Source organism: Primulina eburnea, chromosome 3, assembly GCF_022965805.1.
Source record: "Primulina eburnea isolate SZY01 chromosome 3, ASM2296580v1, whole genome shotgun sequence".
Classification (NCBI taxonomy): domain Eukaryota; kingdom Viridiplantae; phylum Streptophyta; class Magnoliopsida; order Lamiales; family Gesneriaceae; genus Primulina; species Primulina eburnea.
This window is the reverse complement of record NC_133103.1, coordinates 36,074,125-36,086,250: the sequence shown is the minus strand read 5'-3', so window position 1 is coordinate 36,086,250 and position 12,126 is coordinate 36,074,125. Positions and strand designations below refer to the sequence as shown.

The window sequence follows — 12,126 nt, the reverse complement described above, 5'->3', positions numbered from 1 at the left end:
AGTGATTTTGACAATAAAAACATCATATAATATCAAACACATTAACATCTTCCAGTTGTTTACAATAAATATAATATCAAACACATTAACATCTTCCAGTTGTTTACAATAAATATATTCAATGACTTTAACAGCTTATTTTTAAAATAAAACTTCACGGCTTATAAACTCCTAATTAAAACAACTTATAAGACGTAAGAGCTTATAAGTTGTTTCAAATAATTTTATTCAAACATCTTCTTAAACAACTAACATAATCGAAACTATGGACCAAAACCTAAACATATACAAGATAACACATGTCTCTGTTCTTTTTATTAGCTTTCGACATGTTTGATTAAAAAAATATATAAATAAAAACGATTTTAATCAATATTTTTATGAATTACTATCTAGTATATATCCCATGCATCATCAAGCCAATTGGCTTCAATTGATTAATTCGTTTAAATAGATATTTTTCCTCTCAGGCAACTTACTTATTTTAGTATGAAAAAGGAAAAACTTTATTAACTTTGAATTTGGTCGTTGGAATTAAGGTTCAAACAGGTTTATAATTGGATTAGGAGTATTAATTTTTCTTTTTTTTTTTTTTTGAAAGGAAAATAGCATCCAACGATATAATATCTGAAAGCCAATGTGGAAAGCCACCATTAGTAAAATCTAACAGTGAAGAAGATAAAAGACATTTCCGAGCTAGAAGATTAGCTACTCCACTAGTCGTCCGTCGCATATGCGATGGCGAAATGAAAGTGTATGACTCCAAAAGCTCATGTATTTATTCTGGAATTGTGCCATTCAAGATGAGGTCTTCCCCAATGATTTCACCTTGCGTTTTCGCTTTGTATTGACTCAGGTTCGAGCCCTCCCACTCCTAGAATAGGATTTCAAAAAAAAAAAAAATTACCTGGATAGAATCCGAATAAATGCAAACATTTGCTAAGCCAAGCCTCCGTAAACACAGGTCCATTTCTTCTCGGATTGCCAACAGCTCCGCACGTTTCATCGAACCCGGAATCCTAATAATGCATGCTTTCGCACCCCGAACAGAACCCAATGAGTCTCTAATCATTGTACCAATGCTATATCGAATTCCAATGCCATCAAAATTAACCTGCATGTACATCAAGTCGAAGTTGTGTTTCTATCGGAGCAATCCAAGCTCTTTCAGAGGCTGGTTGCTGTCCGTTGTACAGATTTGCACACATCGAACTAGACTTGCGATAGGCATCCGACAACGCAAATACCCCAGTCAATCTTTAACGTCTAATTGGTGTCCCAATGGTTCATGTGTACGCTTACAAGTTTCTAGCCAAACACCATATATTATCATTGCAGACAGTTCCAGCTCCTCTCCCCTATAGTAAGTCGATAATGCTAACACACAATCAAGAAAGGGTGCATAGCGGAGCTTTTTCAATCAATCTCAAAAAACAGTATATTTCCAAATACAGTTTAACATTGGACAAAAGATAACCAATGACTAGTTGTAGGACAATGTATCTTACATAAAGAGAATATACCATTGGTCGGAACATGATGCGTTGCAAGGTTAGCTGTTGTAGGAGTGTAGTCGCTGGATGCCCGCCACATAAATGTACGTACTTTAGGCGGGATTCGGAGGTGCCAGAGGGCTTTCAACCAATCTTGGTTATGGAGCATGGATTGGAATGGATGAGTTTCAGCACTATTAATCTCCAACATGTATCCCGCCTTAACTGAATATCTACCACCCACACTGCTCGGCCAGAATATTATGTCTATATTTTTGCTACAGTTCAGAAGGGTATCCAAGATTGCTTCTGCTTTATGAGCCATAAAAGATTTGCCACTTTGAAGTCATTGTCTAGTAAATTATTTATCCACTTTCGCTGAAATACTCCGCTCATCTCCTACTCTCCAACAAATCCTTTTTTTAATGTGTTCATGACCCCATAACATGTTATTAGTCTGGATCTTTTGATTGGAATAATGTCAAACAACAGAAGCATGAAGTCGAGGCAGAGATCAATCTTTTATCTGCAAGACAAAATTGCTCGTATAACAGTGGTCTACGTTAACGACATTCGTCTTTAAGATACGAAACTTTGAATCAAAATAATTCAGCACTACAACTCTTGATAACAACGAACGAAATATGCAGAACTTTCAATTATATAATGAAAGAGAAGGAAAATGAAGCAATGCAGCGAAGATGCGAAACAATATGAGCAATGCATATGAAGGGATTATTTGTAACCTATTCAGGAGTTTCATAGAAGCAACACAACCTTCTGTGACGCAAATCCCCGTACGAATGAAAAGCAAACACGATTATCGAAATCGCACCCTCAACTCAATAACAAACAAGGATCGATTTGTTGTCCCGATCTTTTGAAACAAGTAACGGTTTGTGATATTCACCTCTAAGTTATTAAAACTTAGCAACAAATATCAACGATGATAACAATCGAATTTCGTACGAACCTTCAATGAACTTGTTTTGACAATCCGTGCGAGAAACAATCGACAAATGCCACAAAAATGAAAATCTTTGATAAGTTTGATTTTTGCTAAACAAAGCAAGAGCCTTGCAATTTGGAGAGAATACTCAACCAAAGTTTATATTTCTGAATAATCTGAATTGGTACGTTCTTCAATCATACAACACATATAAATACAATAAAATATCAATAAAGCTGTGTAGAAAGCATTAAATAAAGTAACTAGCAAATTTGACACGGAAGTGCGCGCGGTGGTGCGACAGCTCGCGCTGGGGCGCGCGGCAATCTGCCTTGTAATTTGCTCCGGGCGCGCGGTAGCATCAAAACTCGCGCGGGGGCGCGCATGATTCTGCACAAGACAGCACCCGGCGCGCGTGAGCGCCACTTCTGGCGCGGCCGCGCGTGCGCGCGCGCGTGCGCCGCTTCTGGTGCGACCGCGCGCGCAGCTCTGCTGGCCTGCGCTAGCGCAGCGCGCTGCTCTGCTGCTTCTGCTGCGGGTGTGTGCGCAGTTCTGCTTCTCTACGCTAGCGCATGCTGCTGCTTCTGCATATCTGCGCTAGCGCGTGCTGTTGCACTGCTTCTCTTGGGCCATTTTTCACTGATATACTTGATTGTTCCGGACTCCTTCATTATATGCTTTGTTGAAATCCTCCATTTGTTTGAATATGCTTGATTCATCATTATTGAAATTGAAGGTCCGAAACAACGATGCTCTTTAAATCTTCTTCCAATCATTTGCACACGGTGCCCAGCCAGATTCATATCATACTCCCCTTCTTCAAAAAGATTTGTCCTCAAATCTTGTCTACCTACACAAAAACAAAACAAGTTAGTAATAAGAAGTATATTATCAACTTGCTTACCTTCAAGATTGTAGGTGCTATAGCCCACGTGCTCCTTCAATGTTTTGAGCCCTGACTCCATGGTTGTCTTCACTGTCAATGTAACAACCTCAACATACACCCAATGACCAAATAACGCCTCCATAGACAACCCCTGATTCGAACTTTCTCCTACTTCCCTCTTCATTTTACTTTCAGATTTTGTACCTGCAATAAAATGTTAGTAGAAATAAAAGATTTTCCTCACCCAAATTCTCACGATCACTCCAAAGAAATAACACTCGCACTCAAATGTTTTTCACTCGAATTTGATAGTTTTTTTCAAAGATGTGATCAATCTTTATATTTTTTTTATCAAACTAACAAGATTCAACTTGTGAACACTTGCAACTGTCTCACTTGGATTGCACAAAAACAAGAACGATAGAATAACATAGAACAAAATAATTCTGGATTATCAAATAACAAAGGATGATAGAAATAACGCAGATCGAACAAAGGATAACACAAAACTGAAACAGAACGAATTTTTGTTTTTATTTTTGGTAGATATGACAATAGAAACAAAAGGATATCACAGATCTGATAAAAGAACGAAATTTTTGAAAGATCTTGAATAACAACGAACAGATAACACAGATCTGAAAACAGAAACGAAGGAATAACACAGATCTGATAACAGAACGAAATTTATGTTTTTCTTTTCTTATATAGAAAGATTTGACAATAGAAACGAAAGGATATCACAGATCTGATAACAGAACGGATTTTTTTTTATTTTTAGACAGATCTGAAAATAACAACAACAACGATAACTTACTTGAATTCAAAGAGCCAAAGCTCTGATACCAAATGACGCGAATCCCCGTACGAATGAGAAGAAAATACGATTATCGAAATCGCACCCTAAACTCAATAACAAACAAGGATCGATTTGTTGTCCCGATCTTTTGAAACAAGTAACGGTTTGTGATATTCACCTCTAAGTTATTAAAACTTAGCAACAAATATCAACGATGATAACAATCGAACTTCGTACGAACCTTCAAAGAACTTGTTTTGACAATCCGTGCGAGAAACAATCGACAAACGCCACAAAGATGAAAATCTTTGATAAGTTTGATTTTTGATAAACAAAGCAAAAGCCTTGCAATTTGGAGATAAAACTCAACCAAAGTTTATATTTCTGAATAATCTGAATTGGTACGTTCTTCAATCATACAACACATATAAATACAATAAAATATCAATAAAGTTGTGTAGAAAGCATTAAATAAAGTAACTAGAAAATTTGACACGGAAGTGCGCGCGGTGGCGCGACATCTCGCGCTGGGGCGCGCGGCAATCTGCCTTGTAATTTTCTCCGGGCGCGCGGTAGCATCAAAACTCGCGCGGTGGCGCGCATGATTCTGCACAAGACAGCACCCGGTGTGCGGGGGCGCCACTTCTGGCGCGGCCGCGCGCGCAGCTCTCCTGGCCTGCGCTAGCGCAGCGCGCTGCTCTGCTGCTTCTGGTGTGGGTGCGTGCGCAGTTCTGCTTCTCTGCGCTAGCGCATGCTGCTGCTTCTGCACATCTGCGCTAGCGCGTGCTGTTGCACTGCTTCTCTTGGGCCATTTTTCACTGATATGCTTGATTGTTCCGGACTCCTTCATTATATGCTTTGTTGAAATCCTCCATTTGTTTGAATATGCTTGATTCATCATTATTAAAATTGAAGGTCCGAAACAACGATGCTCTTTAAATCTCCTTCCAATCACTTGCACACGGTACCCAGCCAGATTCATATCATTCTGGCTACGATCGCAACTTTCTGTGAAAGGCCAAGGGATGCAATGTTTGATTCGAACGCAGCCTGTCTGCTGTGAAGGCTAAAGGATGCACTGTTTGGTTCTAACGCGGGTGATAGACCAAGGGACAAAAAAATTCCGAATGGGTGCAATCTTTATTCCAAAAATAAAATTTATTTTTCAAATAAATTTTGTCAAAAAAAATTAATACGGTCAAGAGACCTGATATGTGTCGTTTTTACGTGTTTTATTGCATTAGTCTGTGTGTGTTTTGCATTGTGCATCGTTTATTTCAATCACATTCTGTTCGTTTTAGAGTAAATATTTGCATTTTATCCTATCTCACTCGGGCATGATGAATTTGTAGGAAAAGTGGCTGGAAAACCAAAAATTGGAGCCAAGTGCCAAGTCAAGAAAATGAAGTGCAGCAAGGTCGGCGCTCGAGCGGTAGTAAACTACGGCCCGAGCGCGGGAGGTGAAAGTCCGAGGAAATTTACAGAGAGTTTGGCGCTCGGGCGGTAGTTTTGTACCGCCCGAGCGCGAGCAGTGATCCCCAAAGAAAAAAATACAGAAGAGTCGGCGCTCGAGCGGTAGTTTTCTACCGCCCGAGCGCGAATGCCGCACTTCCCAAGGAGATTTACAGAAGGTGTGGCGCTCGAGCGGTACTTTTCTACCGCCCGAGCGCCACCTATTTTTGGAAAATATCAAGTTCGATTTCATTCCCTAATTTCGGAGGTGGCTGATATGGAAGGACTCTTAGACGACTTTGGGGGGATTCAGACTTGATTTTGGGAGCCGTCACAAGCTTTTGGAGAGAACTTTTCGCTTGGATTGAAGATTTGAAGCTTTCCGAGCACCGTTCTTCGCAGATTTCGTCTCGCCTAGTATTTCTAATCTAGTTTCTTTCATTTTAAACATTGTTGCATTTATTTTTACTATGAATTCTAGTAGCTAAACTTATTATTTGTTGGGATTAAAGGGGATCCTACCCCGAACGTGGTTTGAATTAATTTATATTTTGATTGTGCGTTATTCTTGATTTTACTACTGTTTTATCGTGTCATTAAAGCGTAGCTAACTTTAACGACATTTTCATATCACAAGTGAGTTCGAGAGAATAACGAGTGATAGGATCGAGTAGTAGAATTCGCGGATCTACAATTTATATAGTTATATGAAATTGGATACGTGCCGATAGTCATAGTCCTCAGGGTCGAAAACTAAGGGATTTTATATATCGAAATGCGATTCGCTCGTGATAAATAATTAAAGATATTTAATTACTTCATTGAGTGGAATTAGTTTGGCATAGCTCGAGAAAGTGTGTTCAATAGATTAGGAAATCCTGTCGGAAGCGTAGATCACGATCGAACGAATTAATGAATTAACGAGGGGTAGGTGAACCAAGATCCCCAACAAACCCATTTTTCATTGAATTTTACTCAACCATTTTAGAAATTATATCTCATTACTTGATTTTGAATCTTTTTATTTGCATCCTTATTTGATTTTAGTAGTAATAAAACAATCAAATCACTTTTCGTTGCTAAATGTTCAATAACTGAAAATAACAATTGTAAAACACAGTCTTCAGTGGAACGATACTCGTACTCACGTACACTATATTATTACTTGACATCGTGTATTTGCGATTAATTTTTGAGCATACAAAATCATATTTTATTGGGGATTTCACTGTGCAAGTTTTGCTCGATCAAGTTTTTGGCGCCGTTGCCGGGGACTGTTAATCTACAATTTTATTTTTAGTTATTTTCTTTAGCATTAGTTTATTTCTCTTGAGATAACACTTCATATTTTATTACAGATATCTCTTCCAGTGCCTGCCAAAGTCACTTGACGTGGAGCTTGAGTTTGATCCTGAAATTGAAAGAACCTTCCGCAGGAGAAGACAACAACAGAGGCTTAAAGAACTGATGGAGAGACACGAGCCAGAACGTGAGGAGGAACAGCGTGAAAATAGACAAGTCGAGATGCCACGCCGCATACCGATGCTGGAGTATGCCCAACCTTCTTTGGAGGGTGCAAGCCCTAGCATTGTGAGAACTATCGTGCGGGCAAATCACTTTGAAATCAAGCCAGCCATAATCCAGATACAGTCCAATTCGGAGGAACTGCAGTGGATGATCCAAACACGCACATCGCGGATTTTCTTGAAATCTGCGATACTTTTAAATTCACTGGAGTTTCTGATGATGCTGTTAGATTGCGTTTATTTCCTTTCTCCTTACGTGATAAAGCTAAAGCGTGGTTAAATTGTTTGCCTGTAGGTTCGATCGCTACATGGGAGGACATGGCGAAAGCTTTTCTCATCAAATACTTCCCTCCCTCCAATACCATGAAGCTGCGGGCAGACATTACAACATTCGCTCAATTCGATGAGGAATCTTTATATGAGGCATGGGAACGCTTCAAGGACCTACTACGAAGATGCCCACATCACGAGTTACCACTTGGGTTAGTCGTTCAAACATTTTATTACGGTTTGCTTACTCCTAACCGTACTATGATAGATGCTGCTGCGTGTGGAAACCTTTTGAGGAAGACTGCGGAGGAAGGATATGAGTTGTTGGAGGAGATGGCTGCTAGCAGTTATCATCCTCAATCTGACAGGAACAACCAGCGGAGAAGTGCAGGAGTGCACCAGGTAACTGATTTTTCTGCTATTACTGCACAACTTGATGTTTTAAACAGGAAAATAGACGGCTTGAATGTGGGTGGCACGGCGATGCGTCTTCAAGAGATATTCTGTGAAAAGTGTGGAGGGGAACACTATGCGAAGGACTGTCAAGACGACAATCCATTCTATGTGCAAAATGAGGCACCAGTGAATCAAGTGGGAGTCCAAAACCGCCCAAGGCATGACCCTTATTCGAACACATACAATCCTGGGTGGAGGCAACATCCCAACTTCTCATGGGGCGGTCAAAACAGTCAGAATAGACCGCAAAGAGGACAACAATACGGGAAACAACCGATGTACAGATCCGAGCCTCCTAGAGAAGAAAAGTCCAACTTGGAGCAAATGATGTCTAAGTTTATTTCATCAACTGAAACTAGACTTCAAAATCAGGATGCATCAATAAAGGGGCTTGAGAATCAGATTGGTCAGTTAGCGAAGATGATAGCGAGTAGAGAGCAAGGCACCTTGCCAAGTAACACATAGACTAATCCAAAAGAGCAAGTGAAGGCTATTGAGTTGAAAAGTGGTTTTGGAGTCAAGGGAAAAAGAGAAAACTCAAACAGTGGATGAGCAAACTGCGACATCTAAAGGTAAGTCTTCTAACTCCACAGTAGCACCCACTGCACAACCAAAAATTGTTATACCTCCTCCTTTCCCTGCAGCACTTAAAAAAGCAAAACTAGATGCATAATTCGGTAAGTTTCTTGAGGTGTTTAAAAAGTTGCATATCAATATTCCCTTTGCCGATGCTCTAATGCAAATGCCTAGTTATGCTAAATTTTTGAAGGATATCTTATCAAATAAGAGAAAGTTGGAGGATCATATGACAGTCAACTTAACTGAAAATTGCTCCGCTTTGGTGCAAAACAAAATCCCACCGAAATAAAACACCGAGGGAGTTTTTCTATTCGTTGCATGATTGGTGATGTTGTTTTTCGAAAAGCTTTGTGTGATCTCGGTGCAAGTATTAATCTTATGCCTTTATATGTGTTTAGGAAACTTGGGTTGGGAGAGCCAAAGCCAACGAGGATGTCGTTACAGCTAGCAGACAGATCTGTCAAGTATCCACGGGGAGTTATTGAGGATGTGCTAGTAAAAGTAGATAAGTTTATTTTTCCTGCTGATTTCGTGGTGCTAGATATGGAGGAGGATATGGAGATGCCCTTGATTTTAGGGAGGCTGTTCCTTGCGACTGGCAAGGCACTGATTGATGTGCAAGAAGGGAAGTTAAGATTGAGAGTGGGCGAGGAAGAGATTACCTTTGATGTTTTTAATGCACTTAAGCACACACTGCATTCTGATAGTTGTTATAGAATTGATGCTTTTGATGCCTTTGTGTCTAACTATGTGCAGGATGCTTTGAGAGATCCTTTGGAGGCTGCTATCACTACTGAATTGGGAGAAGATGATTTAGACGACGAAAAAGCTGAAATAGTAGCATACTTGAATGCCAACCATCCATGGAGAAGGCCAATGAGGATGAGGTTAGAAGATTTGGGAGATCGAAAAGACTTGGTCCCACAGAAATCAAGCCTGGAGGAGCCACCGACGCTCGAGCTGAAGCCACTGCCTCCACACCTAAAGTACGTATACCTAGGTGAGCGTAACACTTTACCTGTCATTATTTCTGCTGCTTTGACAAAGGTGATGGAGGACAAACTGTTGAAAGTCTTGAAAGCACACAAGGGTGCGTTTGCGTGGAAGGTGGCGGATATCAAAGGGATCAATCCATCAGTCTGTATGCACAAAATCTTGATGGAAGACAAGTACTCACCTCTTGTGCAACCTCAGAGAAGATTAAATCCAAAGATTCAAGAGGTAGTGAAAGCTGAAACGATTAAGCTTCTCGATGCAGGTATTAGCTATCCTATATCTGATAATGCATGGGTAAGTCCGGTTCAGTGTGTGCCAAAGAAGGGTGGGATTACTGTGATTGCAAATGATAATAATGAACTAATACCCACCAGAACTGTTACGGGATGGCGTGTGTGCATTGATTATAGAAAATTGAATGATGCCATCCGAAAAGACCACTTTCCCCTTCTCTTTATTGATCAAATGCTTGAGAGGTTAGCGGGTCATGAGTTTTATTGTTTTCTAGATGGGTATTCGGGGTATAATCAAATCACCATTGCACCTGAGGACCAAGAGAAAACCACTTTCACTTGTCCTTATGGAACTTTCGCTTTTCGCCGCATTCCGTTTGGTCTTTGTAATGCCCCTGCCACATTTCAACGTTGCATGACCGCTATATTCCATGATATGATAGAAACTTTTCTTGAAATTTTTATGGATGACTTCTCTATTTTCGGCCCTTCTTTTGATGACTGTTTGCAGAACTTGAGGGTGGTGTTAGTGAGATGTGAGGAGACAAATTTGGAACTAAATTGGGAAAAGTGCCACTTCATGGTACAAGAGGGAATTGTCCTAGGGCACAAGATCTCGGAGCACGGAATAGAGGTGGATAAGGCGAAAGTTGAAGTCATCAAGAACTTGCCACCTCCAGCGTCAGTAAAGGGAGTTAGAAGTTTTTTTGGCCACGCCGGTTTCTATCGGCGGTTCATCAAAGATTTTTCAAAAATTTCCAAACCTCTATCTTCCTTACTTATGAAAGATGTGCCATTTGATTTCAATTCTGACTGTTTACAGGCATACAAGAATCTGAAGGAACGCTTGGTGACAGCTCCTGTCTTGGTAGCACCGGATTGGGATCTACCTTTCGAGATCATGTGCGTCGCCAGTGACACTGCAGTGGGGGCCGTACTTGGCCAGCGGCAAAACAAGGTATTTCATACCATTTACTATGCAAGTAAGACCTTAGATGAGGCTCAATTGAATTATGCAACAACTGAAAAGGAATTACTTGCAGTAGTATTTGCACTTGACAAATTTCATGCATACTTTGTTTTGTCCAAAGTAATTGTATTCACTGATCATTCTGCCCTTAAATACTTACTTGCTAAAAAAGATGCAAAGCCACGCTTACTTCGGTGGATCTTACTGCTACAAGAGTTTGATTTAGAAATAAGAGATAAGAAGGGTGTCGAGAACGTTGTGGCAGATCACTTGTCTAGATTAGAAATTATTTGTGATGATTCTGTTGACCATGCTATCAATGATTGGTTCCCTGATGAGCAACTCTTTGAGGTGAGAAATTGTCCATGGTTTGCAAATTTCGCTAACTTTCTTGTCACAGGCACACCTCCACCAAACCTATCGTTTCATCAACGAAAGAAATTCTTTTCTGACGTGAAATACTATTTTTGGGAGGAACCGTTTTTGTTTAAAATTTGTGCAGATTCCATGATAAGACGGTGTGTTGCGGAGGAAGAGTTTGATCAAATTCTCAACCATTGCCATGACCGTGAGGTAGGTGGTCATTTCGGACCAACAAGGACGGCATCCAAGGTACTTGAATGTGGCTTTTATTGGCCAACTCTTTTCAAAGATGCTCGTTCTTATGTGCTACATTGTGATAAATGCCAGCGGTCAGGTAACATCTCTAACCGTCATGAAATGCCGTTAAATAATATCATTGAATGTGAGGTTTTTGATGTGTGGGGAATAGACTTCATGAGACCGTTCCCCAGTTCTTTCACGAAAAAATACATCTTGGTGGCGGTTGATTATGTGTCTAAGTGGGTAGAGGCGGAAGCGTATGCCACTAATGATGCTCAAGTGGTCCTAAAATTTTTAAAGAAAAACATTTTTAACCGATTTGGAACACCACGAGCAATCATTAGTGATGGTGGCACGCATTTTCGCAACAAACTCTTTGAAAAACTTTTGAGCAAATATGGTGTCACACATAAAATCTCTACCCCTTATCACCCTCAGACGAGTGGGCAAGTTGAGGTGTCTAATCGAGAAATTAAGCGGATTTTGGAAAAAGTGGTAGGTGTCAGTAGGAAGGATTGGTCGGTGAGGTTAGATGATGCTCTTTGGGCATATAGGACTGCTTTCAAAACACCAATAGGCACGACACCGTACAGATTATTGTTTGGTAAAGCATGTCACTTACCTGTAGAGTTAGAGCATCGGGCATATTGGGCAACAAAAGCACTAAACTTGAACTTTACTGATGCAGGTGAACGACGTTTGCTTCAACTAGATCAGTTGGAGGAATTCCGGAATCTGGCCTATGATGTCGCACTAACCTACAAGGAAAAGACGAAGAAGGCCCATGACAAGCGGATCATCGAGAGAGAGTTCAAAGAAGGTGAAAGTGTCCTCCTCTACAACTCCCGGTTGCGACTATTTACCGGAAAATTGAAGTCGCGATGGTCTGGTCCATTCGTGATCTCAAAAGTTTA

General features: G+C 40.4%; 1 non-coding gene across 1 annotated transcript; it reads right to left on the bottom strand.

Annotated features, from left to right (window-relative positions):
• Positions 1-7,472: 7,472 nt before the first annotated feature.
• Positions 7,473-7,578, bottom strand: LOC140828717 (small nucleolar RNA R71). The gene has a single exon (XR_012117285.1). It is a non-coding gene; the product is annotated as a small nucleolar RNA R71 (small nucleolar RNA).
• Between the last annotated feature and the right edge of the window lie 4,548 nt (positions 7,579-12,126).